Source organism: Scyliorhinus canicula, chromosome 2 (genome assembly GCF_902713615.1).
Source record: "Scyliorhinus canicula chromosome 2, sScyCan1.1, whole genome shotgun sequence".
Taxonomy (NCBI): Eukaryota; Metazoa; Chordata; class Chondrichthyes; order Carcharhiniformes; family Scyliorhinidae; genus Scyliorhinus; species Scyliorhinus canicula.
This window is the reverse complement of record NC_052147.1, coordinates 229,893,185-229,921,165: the sequence shown is the minus strand read 5'-3', so window position 1 is coordinate 229,921,165 and position 27,981 is coordinate 229,893,185. Positions and strand designations below refer to the sequence as shown.

At 46.2% G+C, this 27,981-nt stretch overlaps 1 protein-coding gene and 1 long non-coding RNA gene across 5 annotated transcripts in view; one reads left to right on the top strand and one right to left on the bottom strand.

Moving 5' to 3' along the window:
* The window catches only part of b3galt1b (UDP-Gal:betaGlcNAc beta 1,3-galactosyltransferase, polypeptide 1b), a 170,834-nt gene extending 145,994 nt beyond the window's left edge, over positions 1 to 24,840 (bottom strand). For 3 of the 4 annotated variants that reach the window (XM_038789735.1, XM_038789734.1, XM_038789739.1), the window contains exon 1: positions 24,715 to 24,821. The gene's annotated coding sequence lies outside the window, so the exon portion shown is untranslated. Of the gene's footprint in view, positions 1 to 24,714 lie in introns of all 4 variants that reach the window. The other variant, XM_038789736.1, reaches the window with a different exon arrangement.
* Positions 24,841 to 25,004: 164 nt separating this feature from the next.
* On the top strand, positions 25,005 to 25,973 carry LOC119962005. The gene is made up of 2 exons (XR_005459782.1): positions 25,005 to 25,192; positions 25,659 to 25,973. It is a non-coding gene; the product is annotated as an uncharacterized LOC119962005 (long non-coding RNA).
* Positions 25,974 to 27,981: the final 2,008 nt, after the last annotated feature.

The window sequence follows — 27,981 nt, the reverse complement described above, 5'->3', positions numbered from 1 at the left end:
TCACCAGCACCTGGGTCGTGTCTGCGTGCTGCGCCCGCCACTCCGCCAGCCTCCTCCTCCTCCTCCTCTGTGCTGGCACCTCTGCCACTGGTTTCTCCCTCCGCCTCCTGCAGCAGGTCATCTCCCCTCTGCATCGCGATGTTGTGCAGCGCACAGCAGACCACAACAATGCGAGTGACCCTTTCAGCCTGGAGAGGCAGGGCCCCTCCGGAGCGGTCCAGGCACCTAAATCTCATCTTCAGGAAGCCACGGCAGCGCTCCACCACACCTCTGGTTGCTGCATCGGCATCGTTGTATCGTGTTTCCGCATTGGTCTGAGGCCTCCGTATAGGCGTCATCAGCCAAGACCTCAGCGGATAACCCCTGTCGCCTAGCAACCAGCCCCTCAGCCGGGGGGGACGTCCCTCAAACATCGCAGGGATGAACGACTGCGCCAGTATGTAGGAGTCATGCACACTCCCTGGGAACCTTGCACAGACATTCATGATCCTCATGTGGGGGTCGCATACCACCTGGATATTCATGGAGTATGTCCCCCTTCTGTTTGTGAACACGTCCCTGTCCCCTGCAGGCGGGCGCATGGGGACGTGAACACAATCGATTGCCCCCTGCACCCTCGGTATCCCGGCCACTCTGGCAAATCCACGAGCTCGTGAGTCTTGACTTGCTTGGTCCTCGGGAAAGGTGATGTAGATGTTAGCGATGGCATAGAGGGCGTCGGTCACATCCCGGATGCACCTGTGCACCGATGACTGGGAGATCCCGGAGACGTCCCCGCTCGGAGACTGGAAGGAGCCGGTAGCATAGAAGTTAAGAGCGACCGTCACCTTGATGGCAACCGGGATCGCGTGTCCTCCCCCCGTTCCACGTGGGGCGAGGTGCGCCACGAGGTGACAGATATGTATCACCGTCTGCCTACTCAGCCGGAGTCTCCTCCTGCAGGTGATGTCCGTCATTGTTAGGAAAGATACCCGGACATGGTACACCCTCGGCCTTGGTCGTTGCCTCTGGCGCCGTGGCTGCACCCTCACTCTCTCCTCCTCCTCTTCCTCCTCCTCCTCCCCCCCATGCTGCTCGACGACTGGCAACTCCTCATCCCTCTTCTGCTGCAGCTGGCCCTGCATCCACTGCGGGTTGTGGCTGTGGATGCTGCTGCATCTCCAAATGCAGTGCAGCGGCCCCAACCACTGCGCAGAACATAGCCGTTCTGTTCACAGACATTGTGCTAACCTACAGAAGGGTGGTGCGGCAGAGAAACGGGACATGTTAGACGGAGGTTAGTCGACACCTCGGCAGCCGCCAGCCACGGGATACCTGTGTGTCCCGGTGGCCTGGACGCGCTGCTGACACGTGGGCAGCCTAACCCCTGGTCACTTTCTGCATCCAACGGGCAGTAAACTATATCCTCGTCACAGGTTCGTCAGTGGCCTGTGGCCGTAAGCCACAGGGCAAACAGCGGCCTTGTCCTTGTGACCGGCACACAATGGCATGGTGGCAGACATTTTGTTACGGGGTTGGACGGCTTACTCGCTCACTCTCTCCCTAACACCCCCCCCCACTCCCACTCACCCCCCTCCGTCTCCCCCACTGCCCCCGTCCTTCTCCCCCACTCCCCCCGTCTCCCCCACTCCCCCTCCATCTCCCCACTCCCCCCTCCGTCTCCCCCACTGCCCCCTCCATCTCCCCCACTACCCCCCTCCATCTCCCCCACTCCCCCCTCCATCTCCCCCACTACCCCCCTCCATCTCCCCCACTCCCCCCCTCCCCCCTCCGTCTCCCCCACTGCCCCCCTCCATCTCCCCCACTCCATCTCCCCCACTCCCCCCCTCCGTCTTCCCCACTGCACCCCTCCATCTCCCCCACTCCCCCCTCCGTCTCCCCCACTCCCCCCCGCTCTGGACCCCCTCCCGTTCTCAGGGATGCCTTCCCCGTTGTGGTCAGACTCAAGCGGTGCGCTGAGCGGTGCGCACACCTCCTGGAAGCGGTCGTCAGCCAGCACGACTGGTTGACAAACTTAAAAAGCAGGTGTGTTTCACGCCGTGTAAACAGTGCACGATTAAGTCGGGACTTGGGCCCATCCGGGCCGGAGAATAGCGGGGGGACCAAAAACTAGCGATTCTGGTCGTGTCGGGGGCGCGTTAGAGGCGTTTGGCGGGAATGGCGACTTGGAGTCTGTGCGGGGTTCGGAGAATAGCGGGAGGGCGTCGGACCAGCGTCGCCGTAAAAATTTGCAACGCCCGCTATTCTCTGATTTTTCCTAAGTCGGGAGAATCGCGCCACAGATTTATCTTTGGAACCATTCTTTAAGAGGGCAGGGGAAGGGGGTCAGACTGATAAACCAGGAGCGGACAGGTTTTTGATTGGGGGGGGGGAATTCTGTATATATGGGGGAGAAAAGGGCAAATGTCTAATTGCTGGCACACCACTCATCCGCCACCTGGCACATACCATGCCATCGGTAGGTCATCTGGATCAGGAAAAAACTCAACAGAGGGTCAGTTCACGTTTCTTTTGGCCACAGTAACACAAAGTCACTCTCAGAAACTTCCAAACATGCCCACAGTGCCAATAGATGAGTTCTGTCCAGACGGCTGATGGAGCACCATTTATCCCCTTGCCAGTGATCTCTGTTCCTTTCCAACGCATCGCAATAGGCATGGTCGACCATTGGAGAAAAGCAATTCTGAATATCAATACATCCTCGTCATATATGATTACACAACCCATACCCAGAGGCTTTTGGATTGTATTGGATTGGTTTATTGACACGTGTACCGAGGTACAGTGAAAAGTGTTTTTCTGCGAGCAGCTCAAACAGATAAACAGATTTTCCCTGCCGTTCCACCACCACACCCAGAATCATTAGTGCTCGGCTCCAGCTGATCTCTCGGGTTGGCACATTTGAGGAAATCATTACAGATCAGGGGGCCAACTTCAATTCCAAGTTGATGAAGCCGCTTAACCGGCAACTGGGCATCGGGATCACCCCATACCATCCTCAAGATGGGCGGACTTCTCAAGCGCTTTAACAAGACCCTGAGAGTTTGTTTCTAAGGGGCACCTGGACTTATTGCGGTCAAACTGGGGAAGCAAAGGCCCATCACAGAAGCGAGAAAGTGTGGTGTCCTATGTCCTGAGCATGAGAGACCGTTTGGAGCAATATCATGAGGGGTGTCAGGAGAACCTCCAAAATGAACAGAAGTCCAGAAAAGGTGGTAGGATCAGTATGCCCATTATCGAGAATTCAAACCTGGCCAAAAACTGCTGCTGCTGCACTCTTCCACCGGCACGCTCCTTGAAAGTGGCAAGGGCCCTATGAAGTAATAGAAGGATGTGTCTGATCACTTACAAGGTTGAGCACCCAGACAAAGGTACAACAAGGCAGGTTTATCATGTCAATCTCCTGAAGGAGTAGACGGAGTGAGAACCAGTACCTGCAACAGCCTTGATGATATGGTGAGTGGAGGAAGATGATGAGGAGTATGACAGTGGCCTGCAGTCTTGGAAGCAACCACTGGAGGCATACTTGAGTTATTTTCCAGTCAATCAATAACATGACCTTCTTCAGCTCTTCCATGAGTACCTTGTTCTAAATGAAATTTGGTGGAACATAACTTGTCAAGCATGCCATCTATCTCAAAAACCTTACTCCCATATGTCAGAGACCATACAATATTCCTGGTTACAACCCTGCGAACGGGGATTCAGACAATGCAAGACCTGGGTGTTATCAAACCATCTCAAAGTGAATGGTAATTGTCCCCAAGAAAGGCTCTGAGGATGTGCATTGACTTCAAGAAAGTTAATGACACCTCCCGATTTGATGCCTAGCCAATGCCCCCGCATAACAAAGAGTCATCCAGACTCGAAACGTTAGCTCTCTTCCCTCTCCACAGATGCTCTCCTTGATAACTAATGGAGAGGGCTGTTCATTCTTTCTCTTACTAGTAAGGGATCCAACACAGAAGAAGCAGTTTAGGGGGTCAAGTTCCACTCAGGACTTGGAGGTCACAGAGATGCGTTCATAATGTGATCAAACAGTTTGAGTATCAGCCTGTAAATCTTTGCAATATGACTGATGGCAGGCAATAACCAAGAGAGTTTTCTGTACAGCCATACTGCAAAAGGCATCATCAAACTACTGCACTACTTTTCCAAGCAAAATCATGGACCAATCAAATGAAAATCTATGGTCATTAATGTCATCTTCGGGTATGGTACCTGAAGGAAATGAGGAAACAAAATGGCACTTCAGACTTCCACCTGCCATGTACCAGGGATGATGACAAATGTCAGAAGCTCTTAGAACCTCTTGGGCAATCCCTACTGAGGGATTACCAGAAAATGCTGATGAAACATTGAAGTCTCGAGTGATCAATCATCTACAAACCTGCAGTAACCATTTTTGGCAAAGGAAGAAACAAGAACAAAGGCTAGTTCAAAAATCCCTGGCAAAAATGACTCCCGTGTTTGAAGTGAAGAGCATAGCTCACCTGGCTTACAACCCGTCTCCTAACCCTAAACATGTGACCATCAAATGCTAGCCAACGCAGTTGTGCAGAAGATGTAAATGTATTGTGCCACAAGTATTGGACCAATCTAGGTGAAGAAATACAAACTGCTAGTGACAATGGCAATCTTCATGCTATGTATGACTCACGGAACACTTGGCCTCACCATATCAACGTTGCTCCTTTAAACTCCATGGGTGGGGAAATGCTCCCTAACAAGAACGAGCAAATGGCTGTTGGGTAGAGCACTACTCCGAGATATCTCACCGCTTGTGCTTGATGATCTTCTGCAGCTACATGTGCAAGCTTGATGCAGAACCCTCATTGCTCGCAAAGACTGTGGACTCTCTTGCAACAAGGGAAACACAAGGAAGGAATGAATACCAGCTGAGCTACTCAAGTATAGAAAGCTTTGCCTGCTGCCATATCTCCAAGACCCCAACCTTCCCTGTTGGAGAGGAGACTCAGTACCATGGATATGCATGATGCAAATATCATCACATTATACATGAACAAAGGCGATTGAGGAAATTGCAACTACAACAGTGAAGCTCACACCTCACTGTCACTGGGAAGGCAAACTGGTGATTGTGAAGATGATTCATGGGAATTAAACTGGAATGTGGTGGTACTTCCAGACTATTCTAAATGTGTACTCACCTGTTCGTAATGTGTAAAGGCAGAGTGGAGGTCAAAAATCTCTCTAGTTGAAATAGCAAAGTTACAATATATTTATACCAATGCAATGTTTAACATAGCAGATGTGCAAAATTTATTTGATACAGTAATCTTTTGAGTATTCATGAAAACTGGCAGAAAAAATGTTAAATGAATCAAATTGCAGTTTACAAAATTGGTTATGAACAATGATGAGAAATTTATTTTTTGTTAAAATCTTTACATTGTAATGAGACAGGATAAGCAGTTAGATAGTTTGCTGAGCCAATACTTATTGCTTCACTCAAATGTCCCTCCATGATGTTAAAGCCATCCAGCAAGGAAGTTTAATTCAAACGAACAGTATTTCATCTACATTTGTCCGTTGCCAAGATCATATGTAGCTATGCAGTAAAATGTCCCCCCCAGAACCCCAAAAATTTAAATAAAATTACTAAATTAACATGGGTTAAAATTTGATGAATAAAATAACTGCTTTACATTGTGTTGAGAAACTTGATTCAGCTCAGCATGATTTTTAATAATATTGCACAAACAAATTCCAGAAATATTTTGATTTGGTAAACAAAAAACAGTACATCAAACCAGTTATAGCTTAGAGCCACTGCAAGATTTATTTTTATAGTACTTGTTGAACTGCAGTATCTAATGATTCATTGCACAATAGGTAGTCTAGATGAGACCCAAGTAAGACAAAATGGAATTAGGCGTGTAATTTAATTCACAATCTCCTTGGCAACATTCTAAAATAAAACTGTTAATTATACATTGTTAAGTATAGATCAAATAACTCACTCAAAATAAATTCAAACAGTTTTCTGTATCATTGTACAGAAACATGAAGTGCAATTCAGTTATGAATTATTAAGCGAGATAAAAATCGTCCCATTTAAAAGTAGGAGTCTTCTGTATTATTATCCCCAAAATATAACTTTCAACCCTAATGCAGGGTGATTTAACAGAGGTGAGGAAATAATGCAAATGTCTCTAAGCAAGCTCACAGTAAAACATATGTACAATTGGAAATTTATCACCAGGAAAGGTCGATGCATAATTTTAGTTGTGCTCAGCTGTGAGAGTTTAAATTTAACATAAAACTCCTTGAAATCAACCATCCAAAACATCTTTTTGTTTTAAACATTTATGTGAAATTTCATATCAACTCTTCAAAACGTAATCACCAAGTATTTATATTTGTATTTGAAGATAGCCAACATTAAATTTAAACACCTAAGGAATAAATCATCTCAAAGTCTTTTGAGAATTTTTACAGGTCTTGTCTGTTTCAACTAATACAATTTTGCACTTATACCGAACAGTTTGTCCATTTGAGCATTTTTTATTTTTTCCCATGAATAATGCCACATTCACCTTCTATTTAACAATCAATAAAGCCCAAAAGCTCCCGCCAATGGTTTGATCCAACCACTAATCCATGCAAAATATGAGGACAAGATAGTGCAGCATTGGGGTGGGGTTGCTTCATTGAGAAATCCCATTGACAAATAGCGGGAGTAGTGAATCCTGCTGCCAGCAAATGGCGGGCAGCCAAGAAACACACAGCTGGGGGAAATCAGAGAATCCGGCCCTACATTTGGTTCCCTCATCCAAATCATTGATGTATATTGCAAATTGCTGGGACCCAAGCACTGACCCCTATGGGACCCCACTAGTCATTACTGTCACTTTGAAAAAGACCCATTTATTCCTACTCTCTGCATTGTGTCTGCAAACCAATTTGCAATTTATGCCATTATATTACCCCCTGATCCCATGTGCATTAATTTTGCACACTAACATCTTATGTGGGACTTTATCAGAAGCTGTCTGAACCTGGTTTCTGTCTGCACAGGTTGACCTGTTCAGCTGAGTATTACTAGCATTAGAATAAGGTTCCCCCTTTTTTTTAACTGTCCTCCCCCAGAATGCTTTTTTGCAATCTATACTTTGTACATTTAGAACAATTTACAGCCTTTGCTCGGAATTCTACGGCTGTTGGGATTCTCTTTTCCTGATGGCAGCGTACCCCAAGCCGAGGGTTTCCCAAAGGCGTGGGATGGCTTCAATAGGAAATCCCATTGACAAGAGGCAGGGAGAAGTCCCCTCACCAGCGAAAGCGTGCCACTGAGAAACGCGCGGCTGGAGACTGGAGAATACCCCCCGAAAGGTTTTGAAATAGATGAAACTACAAATTAATGCAAATAAGTTATAATGTTCACAGCAGTTTCAACAAATTAGATTAGGGAGGACCATGGGTCAGTCTAAGTTATGCATGGCCAAGATGTCAAGTGGTTATTTTCCCAATGAACATTGGACCTGCAAAACTAGTTTCTAACCTGTGTGATGATTCGGTAAATTTCTTCAAGCAAGAGATGGACTGTTTTCTTGATGGGGTACAGTTTAGAATTTTATTTGCAGAATTTACAGTGCAGAAGGAGGCCACTCTGCCCATCGAGTCTGCATCGACTTTTGGAAAGAGCACCCTACTTAAGCCCACTCCTCCACCATATCCCCACAACCCAGTAACCCCACCAAACCTTTTTGACACTAAGGGGCAATTTAGCAAGGCCAGTCCACCTAACCTAATCTTAATCATTTTAAAATCTTTATCGTTGGCACAAGTAGGCTTACATTAACATTGCAATGAAGTTACTGTGAAAATCCCCGAGTCGCCACACTCTGGCACCTGTTCGGGTACATTGAGGGAAAATTCAGAATGTCTAAATCACCTAACAACATGTCTTGCTGGACTTTTGGGAGGAAACCGGAGCATCCAGAGGAAACCCACGCAGACACAGGGAGAACGTGCAGACTCCACATAGAGTGACCCAAGCCAGGAATCAACCGGGGACCCTGGCACTGTGAAGCAACAGTGCTAACCACTGTACTATCGTGCCGCCCTGCACATCTTTGGACTGTGGGAGAAAACCGGAGCACACAGAGGAAACTCATGCAGACACGGGGAGAAATTGTAACTCAACACAGACAGTCACCCGAGGCGGGAATTGAACCCAGGACCCTGGAGCAGTGAGGCAGCAGTGCTAACCACTGTGTCACCGTACCGCCCCAAGTTAACCTCGTACAGGCGTACCATTAATCAGAGCCAATGGGGTAGTCTAGCCTAATCTTGAGGGCCTAAAGAGGTGAGTGAGAAATGTTCAGGACTTTTTCCCCCCTTAAGTGGCTTGGATTCTATCATCTCTCCTAGCTTACAGGATTTTTGGGTGGGGTAGGGAGTGTATATATTGTGCTTTATCAGCAGCGTAGTTACTGGAGGGGTGAGTATTTGCTAGTGTGGTTGGGGAGGATTTAAACTATTCAGGGAATCAAGAGTTACAAGGAAAGGGCAGGAAAGTAGACATGAGGAATGCCGCATCAGCCATGATCCTATTGAATGGCGGGGCAGGCTGGAGGGGCAGAATGGCCTACTCCTGTTCCTATTTCTTATGGTCCTCTGGTGAGACAGGCCGGATGAATTTGTCGGCCATTACCATAAGACCATAAGGCATAGGAGCAGAATTAGACCACTCGGACAATCGTGTCTGCTCCGTCATTCAGTCATGGCTGATGTTTTTCTCATCCCCATTTTTCTGCCTTCTCCCCATAACCCGCAATCCCCTTATTAATCAAGAACCTATCTATCTCTGTCTTAAAGACACTCAGTGATTTGGCCTCCACAGCCTTCTGCGGCAAAGAGTTCCACAGATTCACCACCCTCTGGCTGAAGAAATTCCTCCTCATCTCTGTTTTAAAGGATTGTCCCTTTAATCTGAGATTGTGTCCTCTGCTTCTAGTTTTTCCTACAAGTGGAAACATCCTCTCCATGTCCACTCTATCCAGGCCACGCAGTATTCTGTAAGTTTCAATAGATCCCCCCTCATCCTTCTAAACGCCAATGAGTACAGACCCAGAGTCCTCAACTGTTCCTCATACAAGCTCGTCATTCCAGGGATCATTCTTGTGAACCTCCTCTGGACCCTTACCAAGGCCAGCACATCCTTCCTTAGATACGGAGCCAAAACTGCTCACAATACGCCAAATGAGGTCTGACCAGAGCCTTATTTAGCCTCAGAAGTACATCCCTGTCTTGTATTCTAGCCCTCTCGACATGAAAGCTAATATTGCATTTGCCTTCCTAACTGCTGACTGAACCTGCACGTTAACCTTAAGAGAATCGTGAACAAGGATTCCCAAGTCCTTTTGTGCTTCTAATTTTCTAAGCAGTTCCCCATTTAGAAAGTAGTCTATGCCTCCATTTCTCCTTCCAAAGTGCATAACCTCACACTTTTCCTCATTGTATTTTTTCTGCCACTTGTTTGCCCAATCTCTTAGCCTGTCCAAGCCTTCTGCAGCCCTCCTGCTTCCTCAATACTACCTGTCTCTCTACAGATCTTTGTATCATCTGCAAACTTAGCAACAGTGCCTTCAGTTCCTTCTTCCAGATCATTAATATATATTGTGAAAAGTTGTTGTCCCAGCACCGAGCCAAGGCACACCATTAGTCACTGTCTGCCATCCTGAAAAAGACCCCTTTATCCCCCCACCCTCTGCCTTCTGCCAGTCAGCCAATCCTCTATACATGCCAGGATCTTTCCCTTAACACCATGGGCTCCTAACAGTCTCCTATGCGGCACCTTGTCAAAGGCCTTCTGGAAATCTAAATAAATCACGTCCACTGGTTCTCCTTTGTCCAACTTCTTTGTTACTTCCTCAAAGAACTCTAACAGATTTGTCAGACATGACCTCCCTTTGACAAAGCCGTGCTGACTCAATCCTATTTTATCATGCACTTCCAAGTACTCCGCGATTTAATCTTTAATAATGGACTCTAAAATCTTACCAATGACCAAAGTCAGGCTAACCGGCCTATAATTTCCCATCTTTTGCTTCCCTTCCTTCTTAAACTGTGGTGTTACATTAGTCACTTTCCAGTCCTCTGGGACCCTTCCTGCCTCCAGTGATTCCTGAAAGATCATCACCAATGCCTCCACAATCTCCTCAGCAATGTGTTGTTTCATACCGAGGTCCACCTGCTGTCCAGAAGACGGATATTGTCGAGATTATTTTGAACCGAGGGACCATCTCCTGACATTTGCCAAAAAAAACACAGAATTTGTTAATTTTCATTGTGACCAAAGCAATATTTTGCCTCCTTGCTAATGTCACAAACATATTCTGGAAACTAAATGAACTGAATGCATAGATGCAAGGAACGATCACAAACAGTCTTCAACTGAGTGACCGAATCACAGCATTCATGAAGTAAATTGTATTTGGAACAGTAACATGCTGAAGTTGATCTCAATATCGATCAATCCTGGATGTCACACCAGAGATTAGATGCGCTATATCAACCACACTACCAGATTTTGACAGATTGTGTTGCAAATGCATACCCGTGTGTCTCACTGGGGCAATGACTACAGAAAGTAACTATTTACAAAGTACTTTATAAAACACAGATTTTCTCACATATTGTATGTTCCTCTTTAACATCCTCTTTAACAATTAGTGAACGTGTCCTTGCTGCCGTTTTGTTTTTCTTGGTTCTGGGGTCATGTTAGTTTTGTAGCAGTAAAATCAGGTCACACAGGGAGCACTGTTTACCACTGGCTAATATTTGGTCACTTTAATTCATAGGCAAACTATTCCAATTAAAGAAATTTAATGGGCAAATACATTCGAGCATGCCCAAAAGGACCACTATTCCCAAATGATTGTGACTGCTACCGCATGTGACGAGCTCTGCAGTTTGTTCAGTTTGTAGCCGTGAGCAGGAGGGGCGGCTGGGGTTGCGGACAGAGATGAACGGTGGCGGCGGGGACACGGGAGCAAGCAATCACAAGCCCTGTTCGGCGCTGATCCTCGCGGTGGCACCAGTTCTAACAGCTTCTTCTGCCAGTTTTTTTCCCCACCACCCAGCTCATACATTTCCAGCTCATTGATTGCCTTCCTACCAGGTCACAGCACGGCTGGAAAGGAAGATCGAGGTAGCTGGATCCGAGAGAAGAGCTGAGAGGGATCTGAAATGGTGCCTTTTCTGGAAATTGTACCCATGGAACTCCGATGGAATGAAGTTGCTGTCAGACAGGAATTTGTGGCTAAAGTCTTTAATCAAATGAGCTGGAATTCTCCCCGAGGAAGTTCAGAGTTTTGAAGGACTGTTGCTGTGGCTAAGTGGATTACTGAATAAATCTGTGGATCTATCTTCGCTAACTAAAGTGTAATTTATAGTTTATATTGACTACAATTTGCCTGTTAATAATCAAACCAAAATCAACAAAAATTAAAGTTAATAAAAAAGAAATTCTGTTTTTTTGAATGGGCTCATTCAGTAAATTCAAAGCTCTTAGTTCGTTGGTCTCCACGTGGGCTCGTAACATTTTTAAGAACTGAACCAGGCCATGGATAATTAACTTAAAACCTGAACAGCTTCAAACTAGGTGTAAATGGAGTAAAGCACACACTTTCCAAACAATAACTCTTGTACGCACTTCCATGCAAAACAATCTCCTTCTCTCCAAACTCCATCTCTTCTGCTACCTACCATGCATCCTGGGATTAACAATTACAAGTAACTCGAAAGAACAGCCATTGATATTCTATTTTCCAGGGTTTGATATTCCTATCCTTAAAAAAAGAGTATATTCTAACATAATGGGCATGTCCACAGTGGGTTCACTCACATATATGCATATGTCGCCATAGTCCCAGAGGACCATAGGCTGACCGGTGGTGACTACACCTCAGGCAAGGGGCAAGGTTGAGAAGGCGGGGCCTCACGGTAGCATGGTGGTTAGCATCAATGCTTCACAGCTCCAGGGTCCCAGGTTCGATTCCCGGCTGGGTCACTGTCTGTGTGGAGTCTGCACGTCCTCCCCGTGTGTGCGTGGGTTTCCTCCGGGTGCTCCGGTTTCCTCCCACAGTCCAAAGATGTGCGGGTTAGGTGGATTGGCCATGCTAAATTGCCCGTAGTGTAAGGTTAATGGGGGGATTGTTGGGTTACGGGTTACGTGGGTTTAAGTAGGGTGATCATTGTTCGGCACAACATCGAGGGCCGAAGGGCCTGTTCTGTGCTGTACTGTTCTATGTTCTATGTTCATGAATAACCTCAGCCGGTACGGGAATTGAACCCACGCGATTGGCGCCACTCTGCATCACAAACCAGCCATCCAGCAAAGAGCTGTCCGATGCCTGACATCGATATACAAAAGGTACACATGTATGTACTGGAGTTGCCAGCCATCTTATATGCTCTAGTTTCCTGGAAAGGAAGAGGGATCTCTTGAACACTGCTGCTTGCAACCCAGGAGACAAGGTAGAAGTTCCCCACCACCGCAAACCTTGAACTATGGCAAAGGGATTTTGTTCCCTATAATTCCTGCTGCAGGAAATGGGCCTACAAACACCATTCCTCAGCTACCGACATTAGCTTGCTGCCTCAGAGAAAGCACCTCCTGCTGCAGTATTTTCGGGTTGTTATTATTTTTGTACTGTAGGGAAATCAGAGCAGGATAGATGGAAGCAATGGTAGGTTGGATCAGGGCATAGATGGCAACTCGATCAAGCAGGGAAGGGCTGAAGACCACTCTTGTAAAGAGGAGCTTCAGCCGAATGTCTCAGGATTGGTGCAGCGAGAGAGGCAGCACATGGAAGCTATTGGCAATAGCTCTGATTTTAAAGGGCTTGAGTAGATAATAACATTATATTGCCAGCTGTCTAGGAGATCAAGTGGGTAGGATTCAACAGGAAGTATAATATATAAATAACTTTCAAGCATGACAGAAATTGTGTGATGGAAACAGCATGTCAGAGAAGCTGATAATGTGTTTCTTTTCAAGCCTGCCTTGATATATAAAATTACTTGCTTCTAAGACTCTTGTAAGAAATAGAAAGGGAGAGCAGGAGGTAGAATGGCACATAATAATGCTTCCTTACACCCTATCCGAAACTACTTTTCAGCTTTAGCTCATGTTGTTTGTTCTGCTGTCTTTTGCAAACATAAATAGCCTTGACTGATCTCTATCTGTAAGCCTTAATATTTTAAAAACCTCAAGTCATACTCCTCAGTCTTCACTTCACCCAGAGTCCCAAATCCTCTAATATTTCTCTTTTTCAAGCATCTAGCCGGACCCATTTTAAAAGCACTGCTAAATATTGTTTCAACAGCGAATATGGTAGACAATTCCCTTGGCTTTCATTCCCATCTTCCCTTTCATTCTTTTCGGTAATTATTTGAGAAATGTGACAATGGGCGGCATGTTAGGACAGGGGTTAGCACTGTTTCTTCACAGCGGCAGGGTCCCAGGTTCGATTCCCGGCTTGGGTCACTGTCTGTGCGGAGTCTGAACATTGTCCCCGTGTCTGCGTGGGTTTCCTCCGGGTGCTCCGATTTCCTTCGACAAGTCCTGAAAGACATGCTGTGAGGTGAATTGGACATTCTGAATTCTCCCTCAATGGACCAGAACAGGCGCCGGAATGTGGTGACTAGGGGATTTTCACAGTAACTTCATTGCAGTGTTAATTTAAACCTACTTGTAACAATAATAAAAGATTATTATTATAATAAGTCAAGTTCTTTAAAAACATTAATGGTACATTACCCAGGGTGGTGGCAAATCAAAGTGTGCGCTGTATTATGCCACATAAATACAATTTAGAATTCTTTACAATGTATAATTATTCTGCTAAACTGTGTAGCCCGTAAAGGCTACAAAACCTCATTGCTGTTAAGTAAATACTAAGTGGCTGAAGCCCTGACCTCAATATTACATTGTTCTTTGAACCTTGATGCAGGCATTTTATCGTAATGTAAGAACTGGGAGATATAATTAACAAAAAATTCCATATGCTATTTTTACCGTACTATATTTATAACATTATTGATGGGCTGCCACTCAGAGCCATATAAGGTACAATGAGCTCTGCACATTGCAATTTGTTTCTAACCTGTTTTTATTTAATAAATAACGGTATGTGGCATTACGAAGGCAAAAATATATCAATAAATTGTTAACTAGGAGATAGTTTTAGCTAGGAAGCAGGGACCCTAGCTGTACTTAAAATTAATCTAAAGACCAAAATTGCAGTAAAAGGAACAAGTTCATTCATATCCTGATATGGGGTGTTTGAAATATTCATTTTAAAATACTCCAGACAGTCAGAGACTGGGCATACCTCCTGAGAGGCACTATGGGACCCCTTGGAAGTGCCAATGCAATGACTATATGGGAATTGCCCAGGATGTCTGAACTTCCAAAGGGGAATTTCCTGCTCTCAGGGACCCTCTGAAAGTTTCCAACTTTAGTGTTAGAGTCAGAGACTTCGGACGGTTCCAACTTACCCAGGATTAAACAGAAATGAATCCTAGTCTAACTTCTGGGCAACTAAACAACTGATCCTCACTGCCCCCAAACCGCCCCCCCCCCCCCCCCCACTGACTCCCCCAACTACCTGCTCTATACCGATCAGACCCGACTACCCCTCCCCACTGACACACACCCCACCACATTCAACTACGATTCCCGATGACCTCCGCGCAGACCTCAGCAACTGACTTCTCCAACTCTATCTGACCTGACCTCACCACCTGACTCCACCTCACAACCTGACTCTCCTGATCCAACCTGACCCGAAATCACCACCCGACTCCCATCATTGACTATCTGACCACCACCCCGAGCACCCCTCCACCCGACTCTCCCCCCTCCACCCACCCACTAACCCAAAAAACTCCAACTAAGCCCCCCCACCATCAAGCCCGCCCCTTATTCCTAACCTCACCCACCTTACCGCCTTACCCCTTTCCTCACATGCCCTCCTCCCTTTTTCTTCTCTTCCGAAGCAGTCCCTCATGACCGACGATGACTTTCTTCAAGGCCAGGGTGGAGGTCCGAAGATGACAAGAAAGTCCAATGCTGGATCAGCACAATCTGACAGAGGTGACGGGGGTAGTGTTTGAGGTGGGAGGTTGGTGGGATGCTCTGATTGTAGTACGCTCCTTCTGCTTATCTTCCTCCTGGGCCTGTCAGAGATGTTTGAAATGGTTGGCACTTTCACGGATGCTTCCTCTCCAGTTCAGGCAGTCTCGAGCAAGCGATTTCCACATATTGGTGGGGATGTTGCATTTTTTCATGGAGGCTTTGACGGCATCCGAAATGTTTCCACTTGTCCTCCTAATAATTGCTTTTTCTGATGGACCTCGGAGTAGGGACCTTGTATTGGGAGTCTTGTACCAGGCTGCAGCTTATATGGCCTGCCCAATGTACCTGATTAGCCATAACCAGGGTCCCGATACTAGGAAAATTGGCCTGAGAGAGAACACAGATGTTGGAGTAACTATCCTGCTATTGAATTTGCAGAATTTTGCGGACGTATCGCTGGTGACATTCCTCCAGGGATTTAAGGTGTTTGCTGTACATTGTCCATGCCTCTGACGCATACAGGCGAGTAGGTAGCACTGCAGACCTGTAGACCATTAGCTTGGTGCCAGGTTTGAAATCTTTTTCATCACACAGTCTTTTCCTCAGAAGGTCAAAGACTGCACACCACATTGGAAGCAATGTTGAGTTTGACTATCAATGTCTGCCATCCTTGAGAGGAGGCTCCCAAGATCTGATTCTCCAATGGTTTGTTGTGGATCTTGATAGTCGGGAGTCAGTGTCGCGCCACGGGAGCAGGCTGGTAGAGGATCTTTAACTTTTAGATATTTAGCCCAAGGCCCATTCTTTCATACACCCCTGTGATTGCACTGCCGATAGTTTGGAGCTCAGCTTCTCAATGCATGCACACGCAAGCATCATCAGCAAAGATTCCTCTCTACCTTGTCGGTCTTGTTTTTTTGATGTGGAGATGCCGGCGTTGGACTGGGGTGAGCACAGTAAGAAGTCTTATAACACCAGGTTAAAGTCCAACATGTTCGTTTCAAACACGAGCTTTCGGAGCGCAGCTCCTTCCTCGGGTGAATCAGGTTTCACCTGAGGAAGGAGCTGCGCTCCGAAAGCTCGTGTTTGAAACAAACCTCTTGGACTTTAACCTGGTGTTGTAAGACTTGTTTTTTTGAGGAAATGTGGTGACACTTGTAGCATCTCAGAGCGTCTGGCATGCTCTCCTGCTTCCAGAGGAGGAAGGTGAGGTCATGCATTTGTGTCAGGGATATTTCTCTGCCATATTTTAGTATTTTGGAACTTTTCATGTAGAAATTGGCCAGTTAGATCAGATGGTTAAAGCACAGTGCTAATAACTCCAACTTCGCCATTCGATTCCCGTACTGGCCAATAGTGCTAACCTGTCATGAAACCAACATGATGCCTGTTATGTTTACTTCCCATCCCCTTGCCATTGTGTTTCTGCAGCGTTTGTAGGGAGGGGTGTCAGGTGGCAACCTTCCGCCTTCGATCCCTGCAGCAATGCTTCAATGCTGAGCCTCCACCATGATGGTGTGCCCCGCTGATGGATTTCTTCTGTCAGGTGCACGGCCTGAGCTACGATGTGCAGCTCCTGTTCATAGATCTGAGGGGTCTCCACGACTCATTGCAGGCATTGCCTGACTTTTACAGGACCTTCTCAAAGATGGTCGCTTCATGCTGCAGCTCTTCCCCATCAGGTTCAGTGGCTGTCTTTATGGAGCCATGACTCAGGTGTTATGGGGGAAGTGTTTTCAGAACCCCAAAATGTATCATGGAGTCCAACCAACCCCCCCCCCCCTCTTTAATGTATTGTTGCTTTTGAAGCACACAGCTTGTTCCCTAGGTGTGGTATTACAATTATGGACACGTGGTTTTTAAAACCAAACAATGTTTATCCCATGAACTCAACTTAACCTTTTAAAATAAACATTGGATCTCTTAACACCCCTTACTTCAAGGATAACCCCGAAAATAATACAACACTACCCAATCCTGCAAACTGTTCTTTTTGCATCCAAAACATTTCAACATTTCAAAAATAGGAGCACAACAGGTTACATTCAATATATTTATAGTCTGTGGATTTAAAGAAATCACCAGACCAGCTCTTTTCCTTCCAGATGCTCTCTCAAACTGAAACTAAAAACTTCAAAATGGCTGAGCTAAAACCCAGCTCCACCCACACTCTGACATCACTGCATTTCTTAAAGGTACATTGCTTGTATCCATTTTTTAAAGGCACTCTCACATGACACATGAATCTGAACATCCATCAGTACCATTTCGAGTGGCTGGTGGAGCGGAGGGCTGTGGCTGCTGGGGTGACCAGGGTCAGGATGTGCTGGGTTTCGGAGGAGTGGACTGAATGACACCCCGCGAGTTGGCACATAAAGCGGCAATGGGCGCCCAGCTCGCGGCCGATGTCATTGTAATGTCAAAATAGTAATGCTCGGATCCGACAGTATTTGCGGTCTCGTAGATGTGCGTTGGAGTCTCGTCTGAGCAGACCCCTGCTCGCACAGAATTCCACATTGTCGCCAAGTCGCGAAACCTCCCTCAGGAGCATGAGCCCCACAACCCTAGCCACCTATCAGAAATGCCTCCGTGTCCTTTTGCATAGCAAGGAGGGGTTTTCTGTATGGGCTGCTGCTGCACACCTTTCACTCCTTACCCTCGCCTGGACACACCTTGTTGCGCCTTGTTGCTGTTCGGCGACGGAGGTCTCTCTATGGAGGAGTCCTCCCCCCTCAATTAGGGGACTTGGGATGGAGGGTGCTTCACGCAACAATGCCATGAATCCATCGTTTGCACTGATTCACAGACTCCCAAGATGCCTGCCATTTCTGCGGCCTTGTGGAGTCCGGGCACCATGTCTACATTAAATGTTTTAGGTTGCACATCTTTTTCAGTTTCTTATCAAACCTTTTATTAAACCTTTGTCTGCACTTCAACCCCACCCTCTTGACCTACAGGCACCCAGTGCGGAAGAGGTCGGGGAAGAAGGAGGGCCTCCTCATGAACCTGCTCCTGGTGAAACATATCATCAGCAGCTCCAGGCAGTTGGTGATCAAGGGAGTTGTTCAACCTGACTGTCTGCCCCTCTTCCACAGCTTCGTTCAGGGCCTGGTGTCCCTGGATAGAATCATAGAATTTACAGTGCAGAAGGAGGTTATTTGGCCCATCGAGTCTGCACCGGCTCTTGGAAAGGGAACCCCACTCAAGCCCACGCCTCCACCCCAAACCCGTAACCGAATAACCCCACTTAACCTTTTTGGACACTAAGGGTAATTTAGCATGGCCAATCCATCTAAACCGCACATCTTTGGACTGTGGGAGGAAACCGGTGCCCCCAGATGAAACCCACGCACACACGGGGAGAACGTGCAGACTCCGCACAGACAGTGACACAAGCCGGGAATCGGACCTGGGACCCTGGAGCTGTGAAGCAACTGTGCCAACCACTGTGCTACCGTGCATGCAGTGTCCACTGGCTCCATTACAGCCTTCGGTGCCCGGTGGGCCCCGCATGGTATGGGGTACTTTATACATCCTTTTAATCACATTTTGGTTTGAGTTTTTGTGTTTCGGTTGATCTTTGTTTTAGTTTAGGCAGTGCCCTTTTAAGGAGTGGTCCCTTTTGATTTGTCCCTTAATTTGTTTACTGTAGTTTAGTTAGTTGAACTTGAAAAGAGTTCATGTAGAAATTTGTCAAATGTCTTCTGGATTTCTGAGTAGAACACATTGTGCAACCTGTCAAAGCCTAGTTGAATGTCATTCCCTCGAAAATTCAAGGGATTGGTCAGACAGATCATCCTCTTCGCAATCTTGCTCCTGTTTACTAATTTATTTTTGAACAGACAGGGAAGAAGTTTATGCTCCCTTCTGGCAAAGGTGCTTTTCCATCACCTATCCATCCACCCCTGTCCCTGCTGCAATTTTGTACATGGCAGGCAATACATCAGGCAGCCCACCTGCTCTTAGGTCAATTGAGGCCCTTAAGCAGCTGATTATTAGCTACCTCGTGGCCTTTTCCCACCTCACTGCAATTTTTCTTGAAGCAGTCAGAGTTGAAACTCATCAGGTCCCACTCCTCAGTCAACTGGCAGGAAAGTCGGGGGCGCGGGGCGGGCGGGGGGACGGGGGCGGGGCGGGGCTGGGGGGGCGGGGCGGGGGGGCACCACCCTTTCAAAGCCCTATGAGCCCATTGGAAGTTGCCCCCTTAGAAGCATTCATAAGATCGAGGCAACTCAAAACTGATGAAGCTTTGGTGGAATATCGGGAAAGTAGGACGAATCTCAAACGCGCAATAAAGAGGGCTAAAAGGGGTGATGAAATATCTTTGGCTAACAGGGTTAAGGAAAATCCCAAAGCATTTTATTCGTATATAAGGAGCAAGAGGTTAACTAGAGAAAGGATTGGCCCTCTCAAAGACAAAAGAGGGAATTTATGCGTGGACTCAGAGGAAATGGGTGAGATTCTTAATGAGTACTTTGCATTGGTATTCACAAAGGAGAGGGACAAGACGGATGTTAAGGCTAGGGATGGATGTTTAAATACTCTCGGTCAAGTTGCCGTGCGGAAGGGGGAAATTCTGGATATTCTAAAAGACATTAAGGTGGACAAGTCCCCAGGACCGGATGGGATCTATCCCAGGTTACTGAGGGAAGCAAGGGTCAAAATAGCTGGGGCCTTAACAGATATCTTTGCAGCATCCTTGAGCATGGGTGAGGTCCCGGAGGACTGGAGAATTGCTAATGTTGTCCCTTTGTTTAAGAAGGGTAGCAGGGAAAATCCAGGGAATTATAGACCTGTGAGCTTGACGTCAGTGGTAGGCAAACTGTTGGAGAAGATACTGAGGGATAAAATCTATTCACATATGGAAGAAAATAGACTTATGAGTGATAGGCAGCATGGTTTTGTGCAGGGAAGGTCATGTCTTACAAACCTAAGAGAATTCTTTGAGGAAGTGACAAAGTTAATTGATGAGGGAAGTGCTGTAGATGTCATATACATGGACTTTAGTAAGGCGTTTGATAAGGTTTCCCATGGCAGGTTGATGGAAAAGTGAAGTCATATGGGGTTCAGGGTGTACTAGCTAAATGGATAAAGAAATGGCTGGGTAACAGGAGACAGCGAGTAGTGGTGGAAGGAAGTGTCTCAAAATGGAGAAGGGTGACTAGTGGTGTTCCACAGGGATCCGTGCTCGGACCACTGTTGTTTGTGATCTACATAAATGACCTGGAGGAAGGTATACGTGATCTGATTAGCAAGTTTGCAGATGATACTAAGATTGGTGGAGTTGCAGATAGCAAGGAGGACTGTCAGAGAATACAACAAAATATAGATAGATTGGAGAGTTGGGCAGAGAAATGGCAGATGGAGTTCAATCCAGGCAAATGTGAGGTGATGCATTTTGGATGATCAAATTCAAGAACGGACTATATGGTCAATAGAAGGGTCCTGGGGAAAATTGATGTACAGAGAGATCTGGGAGTTCAGGTCCATTGTACCCTGAAGGTGGCAACGCAAGTTGATAGAGTGGTCAAGAAGGCATACAGCATGCTTGCCTTCATCAGACGGGGTATTGAGTACAAGAGTCGGCAGGTCATGTTACAGTTGTATAGGACTTTGGTTAGGCCACATTTGGAATATTGCGTGCAGTTCTGGTCGCCACATCACCAGATGGATGTGGATGCTTTGGAGACGGTGCAGAGGAGGTTCACCAGGATGTTGCCTGGTATGGAGGGGGCTAGCTATGAAGAAAGGTTGAGTAGATTAGGATTGTTTTCATTGGAAAGACGGAGGTTGAGGGGGGACCTGATTGAGGTCTACAAAATTATGAGAGGTATGGACAGGGTGGATAGCAACAAGCTTTTTCCAAGAGTGGGTGTGTCAGTTACAAGGGGTCACGATTTCAAAGTGAGAGGGGGAAAGTTTAAGGGAGATGAGTGTGGAAAGTTTTTTACGCAGAGGGTGGTGGGTACCTGGAACGCTTTACCAGCGGAGGTGGTAGAGGCGGGCACGATAGCATCATTTAAGAGGGATCTAGACGGGCATATGAACGGGCGGGAACAGAGGGAGGTAGATCTTGGAAAATAGGAGACAGGTTTAGATAAAGGATCTGGATCGGCGCAGGCTGGGAGGGCCGAAGGGCCTGTTCCTGTGCTGTAATTTTCTTTGATCTTTGTTCCAAGAACTTGCACATCCTCTATCTAGTTTTCCCTCAGCTGCTGGACTACGAATCTCAACCACCCTCGATGGTGCCTCCTGTCCTGGTTCTGCCGATAAATCACTGATCCACCCAGCTCTGGATATAGTCCCAGCAATGGCCACCATTAACCACGGCACTGTTAGAATCAGAGAGCTGTCAGTCATTGGATTGGCCAGCAACTCTCAGAGGTGGGACTTCCTCTCCAGATAGTAGCAGAAGTCTCACCATAAGCCATTTAATGCTCAAGCTTTAAATGGCTGCATGGCAGCTTGCTGGACCATGTTCACCATTTCACCATCAACTTTCTAACCAGGGGAAGGGAGACCCACAATACGTAAAATCCTGCTCATAAAGTTCAAGCTTACATTAGATAATAACTTCCATTCTTTTACACAGCACTGAGGAAAGATTGATTGGACTGGAATTGGCAGGGTCTAAATTGTCATCCCTTTTGAATATCGCCACTATGTTTGCAAGTTTTTAACCTACTGGTACATACATTGTGCAGTGACTCTCCCATAATTATCAATAGCTCTAATATCCTCCTTCAAGATAAATATCAATCTTAAAATTTACTGTATTTGAACTTGTTTAGTTGGTCTATTTCAGTCATCATCAATTGTCCCTCAATTCGAAGATGGCGTCTACTCAGAGTTGACTGTGCCATGGATCTTTATGTGACCGAACAAGCCGATCCTCAACCTGCATCTCCTTGGGCGCACACCAGAGTGGGAAAAGCCTCAAAGTAGTGTGATCGATTGTGCAGGATTTGCTTTCTTTTCTCTTCTTCTCATCCATGCTCTGCCTCATCAGTTAAACCTTGTGACACAAAGACCCAGAAGTGTGCTGGTCCTGGATGGCCAGGTTGTCACCATTTTGAACGTTTGGTAGCGAGCTCCTCCCAGTCATTAATGTCAATAGTGCCATGCTGCAAGGAGTGCTTCAGGTTGCCTCTGAAGCATTTTCTTTGTACTCTCGTGAGCATTGGACCTTTGAGAGTGGAAAATACAGGACCTGTTGGCCGGGAGTGGGTGGAGTTTGACCATCTGGACATAGTACCCATTCCATTGAAGTTCATTTTGCAGGAGTTTTGCCGGAATTCTTGTGGAGCTGGCTTCAAGAGAAACATTACCATCTTTTGCAATGGTCCTCCCATTAAATCTGGAGGCACTGCTGATGGACTGTCTCTAGTGCTTTTATGTGTCAGTGATGCATGGCCCATGGGAGATTCATTGGTACCTTATCATTGACGAACATAACCTTTTTGAAAGTGGTTCCTATCACCCTTGTTTAAATTCTTGCACCAGAAACATGAATGGTTGTACACAACAATGGCCATAATGCAACCCACCAAAATGTTAAAATGTATGCAGTGGTGTTGTAGTTACTGGACTATAATCCAGAGGGCAGGGCAAGATCTGCGGACCCGGGTTCAAATCCCACCATGGCAGATGGTAAAATTTGAATTCAATAAAATTGTGGAATGAAAAGTCTAATGATGACCATGCAACCATTGTTGAATGCCGTAAAAACCCATCTGGTTCTCTGGATGTCCTTTAAGGAAGGAAATCTGCCATCCTTACATTGTCTGGCCTACATGTGACTCCAGACCCACAGCAATGTGGTTGACTCTCAAATGCCTTCTGAAATGGAGGGCAGTTAGTGATGGGCAACAAATGCTGGCCCAGCCAGCAAAACCCATCCCCTAGAGGAATAAAAATAAGATGCCATTCTCATAATACATAAGCAAAGTGACAAAGAATTTACAAGTGACAATCAAATGCCCTGAGCATCACTGATGGAAGCAGGAAAACAGTTATTAATTGAATATGCTTTCAAACGAATTATACATTCTAAAACTGTGCAGAAAATAACAGAAAATATGACCATAATATTCAGCATTTCAACTTGAATTCTTAACTTTATACATGCAAACTTTATGTGGCACAAAAATTTAAATTTATTTTACTATAAGTGAGGGAACTGTGTACTGTACATGCACAGATTTGGGAGATCATAGAATCTACAGTGCGGAAGGCAGCCATTCGGCCCATCGTGTCTGCACTGGCTCTTGGAAAGAGCACCCTACCTCAGCCCACACCTCCACCCTATCCTCGTAACCTAGTAACACCCCGCCTAGCCTTTTTGGACACCAAGAGCAATTTAGCATGGCCAATCCACCTAGCCTGCACATCTTTGGACTGTGGGAGGAAACCCATGCAGACACGGGGAGAACGTGCAGACTCTGCACATACAGCCCAAACCAGGATCGAACCGTGGGATCCCTGGAACTGTGAAGTTAAGAACCTGTGCTCTGTACATTCATAGATTTGGGACTGAATACTTTCCTATAGATTGTAATATTTTTCTCTAGAATATAGCAAGAACTTCACTAGTATTCTGACAAATAGAAGCCTAGCTGGGGTAGGGAGGGGTCCCATCACTACTTCTTACAAAATTCAATTCCTGAAGTGAAAATTTACAATGACTTGAATCTAGAATTTTGACATTTGACTGTTTCTTGCTCATGCGCCCGGCTGTCAACCATAAACGATGAAATTAGGAACCCAACTTCTGTCAAATGTTGTTGAAGACAAAATTTCACAAGTAATATCTTATTGAATTAAATAACGTTTGCAAAAATGCACGCAACAGTTGTTTTTTTTAAAATGCGCGTAATCCGGGAATTTGAATGATTAACAAACGACAGTTGTTTTTTGGGCATCAATGGGTAACACATAATTTACTCCACTTGGCACCTGTACATGCATCGTTTTGATAACACACAGTGAAGCAAAAAGCAAAGCTGAGATAGATACACGGCAACTGTCCCACAGAAATAATGGATTTTCATTCACACACATCAATTTCACATACCGCAGGATCTTTCAGTGGTAGTTGAAGAGAGAAAAAAGCAGCAACCCCGGTGTAAATGCGACTTTATATTTAACAAGAACAACGCGGTGAAAATGCAAGTCGTGAATTCGCTCGTTATCTTATCGCCAGAATGAAGATGAACTGATGCGAGAATCCAAGTTTATCAACATTAGGCATTGCCGTGTCACAAATCTCCCTCCCAGAGGCTTGCCAGGGACGCTTTTAGCAACGCATATGCCGAATGTCACGGGCCGCCTGGAAATGTTTGCATTGACTATTTCCAATCACTTCAATATAAACCTGGCACGAGGGCTAGCACATAGCAGGTTGTGCAAACCTATATGCGGCATGCAGTCCGCATATTGTTTCTGCCTGTGAGATACGGGAGCAATGCACACATCGACTTCTAATTGAATGGGAAGAGGGCCCCCCGCAATTTAAAACAAGAGGAATTAGCCTGGTATTAACAATGCCGCTTTTACATCACACCTAGCAGACAAAATGTCTGCACAATGTAGACTGGATTTACCTGCTGTCTGTCTGTTGGTCGCTGACTGAGTGCTGGCGCTGGGAAGTATGTGTTTGTCTCTCTCTCTCTCCCCTCACTCACTATCTCCAGTCAGGCTGCAGCCTGCAGCTCCTCCTGTGCCAGCCCGCCCCGCAGGCGGACTGAGTCGACGCGCGAATGGGAACCTGAAGCAGAGGAGCTCCACCGGCAGCCGCCAAATCACAGCTTCGGCGCCAAGCCCGCGCTGTCACCCTGCAGGATATCCGTTGTGAATACCCCCTGCCCTCCCCGCCGGCTCAGTCAAAGCCCCGGGTGAAGGTGAACATCCCGCGGCAGGCAGGATGCCGGCTGAGAGCAGTCTGAGCAATGACTGCAGTCATCTCCATCCCTCATTGCCATGGGTCTGTCAGCACGTCGCGCGCGCATTGTTACGACCGGGAGTCCCGTTTGCACTCTGTCTCCTCTCATCCGGGGGGAAGGTTTATTCTGGTCAGCAAAGGTGATTGTCTCTCCTCTCCTCTCCTATTTTGAATGATTCGGCATCGGAGGAATCCCGCTCCCGTGGCAGGATGGTCAAACCCGCTGCATTCCGCTCCTTGGGAAGCTGCAGAGAAGCAGAACGTGCCCCCCCCCCAATCCGCACTTTAGGTCCCAGGGAAATGAAATGAAAATGGCTTATTTTGAAGTAGGCTTCAATGAAGTTACTGTGAAAAGCCCCCAGTCGCCACATTCCAGCACCTGTCCCGGAGGCTGGTACGGGAATCGAACCGTGCTGCTGGCCTGCTTGAAAAGCCGAGTGAGCCAAACCAGCCCCTGAATGTTGCTTGGTGACAGCTGCCTTTGCATTAAGTTCTTATTCATGTCGAAACACCCAGCTTTGCCTCAGAGTAATAACTTACTGGTGAACGGTGGCTCGGTTATGTTATTTTCTGGTACTTACATAATTTCCCTCCACGCACCTCCAGATTCCTTGGTCGAAACTTATGAAATGTAGTGCTCCTGGATTGTTTTCCCTGTAAACTGGCATACAAGAAGGGTGTCTATCCATCGGATGCGTTTCCACAAACATTTCAACGAGGAGCATCCAACTCCCATCCTGAACACATGTAAATAACGGAACGACGTGACAAGGCTGAGGGGCTGGTAACCATCTCAAGATTGCATCTTGATTTCTGGAGAAAATGTGAATATGATTGCAGTTTCTTGTTATGACAATTTGAAATGTTTTGTAATGTCTCTTTCAGATATTTTGTGAATAAAGTATATTTTGTAAAGGAAAAGATGTTATCATTTTGTACAATGTGCAACTTTTTCTCATTTGCAGGGGCAGCATTCAAGGTACAAAACATGTCATGATTCTTGTGTTTGGTCCCTTGTACTTTATGAAGTAATTCACCAAACACTTTGATATGTCCAACCCAGGATCCTTTTATTGTGTCTCGTGTGGTAAGATGACAATCTGATACAGAGTATGTTATCATGGAGTCTTGCTACTCCTTTGGAACTTACACCTAGCACTGACCAATTACATATAAGTCTTATCGGGGCTGGTTTAGCACAGTGCGCTAAACAGCTGGCTTGTAATGTAGAACAAGACCAGCAGTGTGGGTTCAATTCCTGTACCGGCCTCCCTGGGAAGGTGGTGACTAGGGGCTTTTCACGGTAACTTCATTGAAGCCTACTTGTGACAATAAGCTATTATTATCAATCTTCTGAAGATGACCAGATGTACCTCCCTTTATCTGGGTCTCAGGCCACATGACCTTGGTCTAGAGACCGCATGGTGTGCCTGTACCGCCACCTTCTAGTTGGAGGTCGCACACCATCCAACTATGATATAGCCCATAGGCATATCACCATAATGATATAATGAGCATTCAGAAAAGACTGAACAGGTTGGAGTTATTTTCTCTAGCCAAACAGTGACCTGAACAGTCTTTAGAATGATGAAGGAGTTCAATAGATTGTAGATAATGAAGAGGAGATGTCTACACTTCCATAACAGAAGCTACTCACACCACGCAAGTACCACTCAGTGAGGGAACCAGCAGGAGGGAAAAAACTACCTGACCGCTTTCCTCACCAACCTACTGGTTGCAGAAACATCTGTCCTTGACATGGGGCTGTTTAGCACAGGGCTAAATCGCTGGCTTTGAAAGTAGGCCAGCAGCACAGTTCGATTCCTGTAACAGCCTCCCCGAACAGGCGCTGGAATGTGGTGACTTCCAGGGGCTTTTCACAGTAACTTCATTGAAGCCTACCCGTGACAATAAGCAATTTTCATTTTTTCATTTTTTTTTCCGAAAGGAATTCAGGAACAGCATGTTCCTGTGAGAAAGAAGGATAAATATGCCAAATTTCGGGAACCTTGGATAACGAGAGATATTGTAGGCCTCGTCAAATGAAAAAACAGGCATTTGTCAGGGGAAGAAGGTTGGGAACAGACGAAGCCTGTGTGGAATATAAGGAAAGACATAAGGAAATTATGTCAGAAGTGGAGCTGTTCCCTAATGACTGCCCTAACACTGGAACTGTCCATGGCAATATGTACCAAGATCTGGACAACATTCAGGCTTGTAGATGCTTCAGGAGGGATAGGGAGGGAGGTAGAAGGGGTGGAGGAGTTGCATTACTCGTCAGAGATGATATCACAGCTGTGATTAAGGAAGGCACGATGGAGGATTCGAGCACTGAGGCAATATGGGTGGAGCTGAGAAATAGGAAGGGTGCAGTAACATTGTTGGGACTTTACTACAGGCCTCCCAAAAGCGAGCATGAAGTAGAGCTACAAATATGCAGACAGATTATAGAAAAATGTAGGAGCAATAGGGTGGTTGTGATGGGAGATTTTAACTTCCCCAACATTGAATGGGATTCGTGTAGTGTTGGAGACGTAGATGGAGCAGAGTTTGTAAGGAGCATCCAAGAGAGTTTTAAATAGTTCAACTTGGGAAGGGGCCATACTGGACCTGGTATTGGGGAATGATCCCAGCCAGGTGGTTGATGTTTCAGTCGGTGATTACTTTGGGAATAGCGATCACAATTCCGTAAGTTTTAGAATACTCATGGACAAGGACAAGAGTGGTCCGAAAGGAAGAGTGCTAAATTGGGGAAAGGCAGAGTATAACAAAATTCGGCAGGAGCTAGGGAATATGGATTGGGAGCAGCTGTTTAAGGGTAAATCCACATTTGAAATGTGGAAGTCTTTTAAGGAAAGGTTGATTAGAGTGCAGGACAGACATGTTCCTGTGAAAATGAAAGATAGAAATGGCATGATTAGGGAACCAT